The sequence below is a fragment of the Lontra canadensis genome, unplaced genomic scaffold (genome assembly GCF_010015895.1).
Source record: "Lontra canadensis isolate GAN:19392208 unplaced genomic scaffold, GSC_riverotter_1.0 scaffold2, whole genome shotgun sequence".
NCBI classification, from domain to species: domain Eukaryota; kingdom Metazoa; phylum Chordata; class Mammalia; order Carnivora; family Mustelidae; genus Lontra; species Lontra canadensis.
In genome coordinates, this window is record NW_022630996.1 from 44209572 (window position 1) to 44216256 (window position 6685).

Consider the following 6685-nt stretch of genomic DNA (forward strand, 5'->3'; position numbering starts at 1 on the left):
TGCCTGACTCTCTGCCTACTTGTGATCTCTGTCTGTCAAATAAATCAAATCTTAAAAAAAAAAAAAAAAAAGAAATGCATACTTCATTTTGATAGATATAAAAATGGCTTTGTGGTTACATTTAAAAACATTTTTTTTGTCTTTTAAAGCATCATGAAGTAGTCAGGATAAAGTATCATACCTTCTAAAACTTGGTTTTAAATACTCCAGGCAAGAAATAATTAATTAAATAGAAACAGCTCCAGTTTATCAAGTACCCCTTACACCAGGAAAGATAAGAGCCCCTTGTTCCTCAGTAGCCACAGCAGTATACTTTCCTTGCTTCAGACATTCGGATGGACGTCATGACTCAAGAATTGTGGAGGTCAGAACTGAATCAGGCAAAGGCAGCAACTTCACGATTAAGAGCCAATTGCAGCTTTATGGTATCTGACACCTACTTCATGGCCCTGGTTTGGGCAGCAGATCTGACAAAGGACACAGACAAACCAATATTGATGGTAAGGCAGAAAATTTTGTAGAACATTTCTGTTTCCAAGATGATCTGTCCATCAGGGATGGAAATGACATTCATTGGCTCATAAGCAGACACATCACCAGCTGTGTTTCCATGAGTGGTAAAGCAGTCAAGGAGCTGCTACCAAAAGAATCGTTCATTTGGGCTGCTCTCTCCAACGGATGGGAATGTAGGTAGAACACATCACCAGGATAGTCTTCATGGACAGCAGAGATGTGACAATAAGCAACAGACTGTTTGGATAACTCATCATAGGTGAGTGAATCATGTTTGCCATTATCCTTAAAATATTCTCCTAAGCAGCCAGAATAAGGAGTCAGGTACTGATGTGGGGCAGAATCAGTAGCAGCAGCTGAAACCACAATGGTGCCCTTCATAGTATCTGTAAGTCTCTTTACCAACAGTGCAACAGTGGATCTCTTTGGACCAACAGCAATGTAGATACAGTACAGCTTCTTCTTTTCATCAGATCCATCATGAAACATTTCTGGTTAATGATTATGTCAATCTTTGATGTTTTGCCAGTCCATTGGCCAACATTAAACAGCTCAGTTTGACCAGGATCAATTGGCACCAAGCTATCCACAGCCTTAAGGCCAGACTGAACTGGTTCCTGCAGATTGGAGGAATAATCCCAGGTGCTTTTAGGCCAACTTGCCTATGGTTCTTGGAACCAATTACCAATGGCACCTACTACATGAGCCAACAGCTTCTTACCAATGAAAACATCCACAATGGCTCCTGTCCTCTTCACAGTATCTCCTTCCTTAATTAGTTTTCATTTCCAAACACAACACCACCAACATTATTAGGTTCCAAGTTCAGACACATACACTTCAAGCTTGGAAGAAGACTCTACCCTTTCTTCTGCTTGGACATTTCTCAGCCCATGTACTTGAACAATACCATCACCAATACTTAAGAGACATCCAGTCTCTTCAATCACTGGTCAGTGATTCCAGGTTTTAAATAATTTGTAAGTGTTCAGTTTCTACACAACTTTATCATCCGCTAAGAATTTAAAAATCACATTCTCTGTTCAGCTCTTAATGCTGGGATCCATATTTAGTTTTATAAGCTTTTCCCTGTTTTTAGTTTTGTTTGGGTTTTTGGCTCATGAATTTTATTTCTGTTTGTCGATAAGAAATCTGAGTGGAATGTAATAAATTTCAGTTTAGTTCTGTAATGTCAAGAATTTAAAAATTAAAAAATGGATTGGTTGAAAAAAAAAAAAGGTATTAGCTCTAAGAATACACTCTTCAAAAACAGAGGACACCCCAGCGGTGCCAGTCTTCTGAGGACAGATGCTAGAGACAGGGAGTTTCCTTGTGACAATTAAGGATGATTGCCAAGCATTTCTGGAGACCAGACCAGCCTTCTGAGAGAAGATGAAAGCCACAGCCCAAGGCCATGTGCATAGACAACATTTTTTTCTTAAAGCTAATTTGGTTTTTTTCTAGTGGGGCTCAAACTCACGACCCCAAGATTAAGAGTCACATGTTCTTCCTACTGAGCCAGCCAGGCATCCCCAGATAGCATCTTTAGAGCTCTCCCCAGGTCGTTCCTCTCTAGCTGCAGCCTCCGAACCAACTCCCAAACAAATATTAACCTAAAGAAATTACACTAGTATTCTAAGATAGTATACTAGTATAATGAGATAATTATATTAGTATTAGACAAAACACAATTTTAAGAAAAAATTCTTATTATGGATAAGGAAAGTTACAACATAAGAATAAAAACAATAATTCATTCAAAAGACAAGACAATTTTATATATATTCTTTAAAGATTTATTTTATTTAAGAGTGCATGTGTGCACATGCGTGATTTGAGGGAGAGACAGAGGGAAAGAATCTTCAAGCAGACGCCCTGCCAAGTGCAGAGCCAGATGCAGGGCTTGATCTCATGACCCATGAGATCCTGACCTGAGCCAAAATCAAGAGTCAGATGCTCAACCAACTGGGTCACCCAGGTGCCCCTATGATTTTTCTAATTTTTAACTTTTTATCAAGAAATTCTCAAACATATAAAAGGTAGGAAAAAATGGTACAATGAACTCCTTTGAGTCAACCACTGTTAATATTTACATTTTGTCATATTAACTTTATTGCTTTAGCTATCTATATTTTTTATTATGATGACTGAGCTGTTTCAAAGTAAGTATCACACACAATGACATGTTATGCCAAAACACTTTACACTTCTAAAAAAAAATGACATTCTCCTATCTAGACACAATGGTATTATCACAACAACACAAAAATAATTCCCTAATTTTATCTTATACCCATTCTATATTTAAATTTACCCATGTTCTCAAAATGTTATAAATAGCTCATTTTTTCATAGCAGGATTCAATCAAAATCATCTATAGTATCTGATTGTTATATCTCTTAAATTTCTTTTTTTTTATTTTTTAAAGATTTTATTTATTTATTTGACAGACAGAGATCACAAGTAGGCAGAGAGGCAGGCAGAGAGAGAGAAAGGGAAACAGGCTCCTCGCTGAGCAAAAAGCCTGATGCGGGGCTCAATCCCAGGACTGTGGGATCATGAGTTGAGCCAAAGGAAGAGGCTTTAACCCACTGAGCCACCCAGGCACCCCTATCTCTTAAATTTCTTTTAATCTATAGCTATTACCTCTCCTCCATTTTTAGGAAATCCCATTTCTAAGAATCTACCCCAAAGATAACACCAGTAAAATTTTTTATTTATTTTTTTATTGGTATAATTGACATACGACATTGTACTAGTTTTAGGTATACAACATAATGATTCCATATTAGTATGTATTGTGAAACGATCACCACAATGTTTAGTTAACAACCATCACCATTCATAGTTCCAGAATTGTTTTCTTGTGATGTGATTTAGTCTCTTAGCAACTTTCATATATGCAATATAGTATTATTAACTATAGTCACCATGCTGCAAATTACATTGCCATGACTTATCTTATTACTGTAAGTTTGTACTTTTTTATTTCCTTTATCCATTTTGCCCACCCCATAAACCCTGCCTCTTGTAAGTACTAGTCTGTTCTCTATGAGCTTGGTTTTGTGGATTTTTTGTTTGTTTATTTTGCTTTTTAAATTACACATGGGAATGAGATCATAATGAACAACAACAAATTTTTAATACATATGTACAAAGTTATTCCCTTCAGCACTATTTTTACAGCAAAAAGACTGGAAACAAACCAAATGTCTATCTATAGGGGACTAGTTGCATGAACAGCCATACTATGAAGTCCTATGCAGCAGTAAAAAAAAAAAAAAAAAAAAAAAAATAGGAAAATCTCTTGAATACTGCTATAAAATCATCTCCAGAATATATTGTTAAAATGCATAAATCATGTCACAATGTGTACAGAATCCCACCTTTTTTTTTTTTTTTTAAGATTTTTATTTATTTATTTGCCAGAGACAGAGGGAGAGAGAGTGAGCAAGCACAGGCAGACAGAGAGGCAGGCAGAGGCAGAGGGAGAAGCAGGCTCCCCGCCAAGCAAGGAGCCCGATGTGGGACTCGATCCCAGGACGCTGGGATCATGACCTGAGCCGAAGGCAGCCGCTTAACCAACTGAGCCACCCAGGCGTCCCAAGAATCCCACCTTTTAACTAAGAAATAATCAAAGAACAAAGCATAAAAAAGAGCAAAGGAAAACAAATAAAAATAAAAGGCAACATCATTGCAATTCATACTGTAGATATTAAAAAACAGTAAGATATTAATGCCAATAAACTTGAATGCCAATAAACTTGAAAATTTAAATGAACAAGAAAAATTTAGGGAAAGACCAACTTACCAAAACGTACACAAAAATAAAATCTAAATAGGGACACCTGGTTGGCTCAGTTGGTAGAACATGTAGGTTCTAAATTCAAGCCCCACACTAGGCATAGAGTTTCTCAAAAATAAAATCTTTTAAAAAACAAGTAATTAAAAAAATAAGTAAGTAAAATAAATAAAATCTAAATAGCTCTACACCTGTTAAAGAAAATGAACCCATATTTAAAGACTTTTCCCAAAAGAAATCTCAAGCCCACCCCCTTCACTAGCAACTTCTTAAATTAACAAAGAAATAACATCAATCTAACATACTCTCATAGAGAATACTTCTCAATTTGTTTTATGACACCAGAATAAACTCAACACCAAAACTAAAGGAGGATTTATAAGGACAGAAAATTACAAACTGATTTTTCTCATAAATCTCATAAATCTATTGTTTAAAAATCCCTAAATCAAAATGGTAGCAAATTGAATCTAATAACACATAAAAAGAACAATACATTACAACTTTGAAAGAAAATTGGTTAATATTTGAAAATCAGTCAGTGCAATTCATTACACTAACATAATAAAAGGAAATTCATACAAACTGTCAGGAATATGAAATAGAAATTAAAAGCTAATTCTAACCAGGTACCTCAGAGTTGTATAATAAATCTATAATACAAGCAAAAAAAATACACAATTATTCCCAGGGAACCAGATAGCAACTTGGTTTAGAATACTGTCAAGGAAGCTTCTATTAGCTATTACCTACCCTGATCATGAGGCAATGCTGGAGACATCCAGTCAAAATTCTATCACCAGTGAGAATGTAAAACGGCACAACTACTTTAGAAAAAAAAAATGTGTATCTTAATATACTTACCATATGACCAAGTAATTTCACTCCTAGAAAAGAAATGAAAACTTATGTTCACAAAAGACTTCTATTAAGAAAGTTCTCAAAAAACCATTCATAGCAGCTTTATTTATAATAGCTAGAAACAGCCCGGATGTTCGTCAATAGGAGAAAGAATATGCAAACTGTGTTACATTCATACAATGAAATATTACTCAACAGTAAACAAATTACTGACACATGCAACAGCATAAATGAAAATTAAAAGCAAGATGACGAGTAAAGCAGATAGACACAAGAGTACACACTGCATGATTCCACTTATATGAAATTCTCAAACAGGTGAAATTAATCTATAGTAGAAAACCTTGCCTTGGGGGCAGACCGATGGGGGAAGATTTGACAAGGAAAGGTGTGAGGGGTCTTTGGTGTGATGGTAATTTTCTATATAATACGAGTGTGTGTGGAGGGGTGCCTGGGTGGCTCAGTCAGTTAAGCATCAGCCTTTCAGCTTAGGTCATGATCTCAGAGTCCTGGGACTGAGCCCCAGGTTGGGCTCCCTGCTCAACAGGGAGCCTGCTTCTCTCTTCCCTGCTGCCCCTCCCCCCCACCCTGCTCTTGCTCTCCCTCTCTCTCTCTTAAGTAAATAAATAAAATCTTAAAAAAAAAAAAAAAGTAGGAGTTTGGGTAGCAGGTTAATGCATTTGTTGAAACTCAACTAATGTACTCTTAACATTTGTGCATTGTATTATATATAAATGTTGCACCCAATGAAAAACCTTAAATACTGAACTCTAGCTAATGATACGCATGCTAAAGTACCTCGGGGAAGTGTGCCGATAACTGTAATTTGTTTCAAAAACATAAACAACACGGATTCATGGATGGATGTGGTAAAGTTTAACAAAAAATGGTAAAATCTAGATGCTGGACATATTACTTCAACCTTGATGCAGATTTGAAATGTGCATAATGAAATGTTAAAAACAAAGTCAAAACTCTGTTGCCTTTTTTGAAGCAGGTCCAGTGAGGAAGCTTTCTCCAAGTACATATATTAAGGAGCAAGCAAGCATAATTTGTAGAAAGAAATGGACTTGGCACAGGAAATTTTTTTTAAAAATTTTCATTCCTGGGACGCCTGGGTGGCTCAGTTGGTTAAGCGGCTGCCTTCGGCTCAGGTCATGATCCCGGCGTCCTGGGATCGAGTCCCACATCGGGCTCCTTGCTCGGCAGGGAGCCTGCTTCTCCCTCTGCCTCTGCCTGCCTCTCTGTCTGCCTGTGCTCGCTCGCTCTCTCTCCCTCTGTCTCTGACAAATAAATAAATAAAATCTTTTAAAAAAATAAATAAATAAATAAAAATAAAAATAAAAATTTTCATTCCTTTTAAGCAATACATACAATTAGACTTCAGGATAGGATGTGTACAGTTCTTCATGTAGCTTAAAATATTAGTTGATAGTGCCATTTGTTTTCAATAAAAATTGAGAAAGTCATTAGTTTCATAGTAGGTCTATAAAGAGAAGGTTTTTTTA

The 6685-nt window shown here is 36.2% G+C and overlaps 1 pseudogene; it reads right to left on the reverse strand.

Annotated features, from left to right (window-relative positions):
* Positions 1 to 249: 249 nt before the first annotated feature.
* On the reverse strand, positions 250 to 3187 carry LOC116878684 (annotated as a pseudogene).
* Positions 3188 to 6685: the final 3498 nt, after the last annotated feature.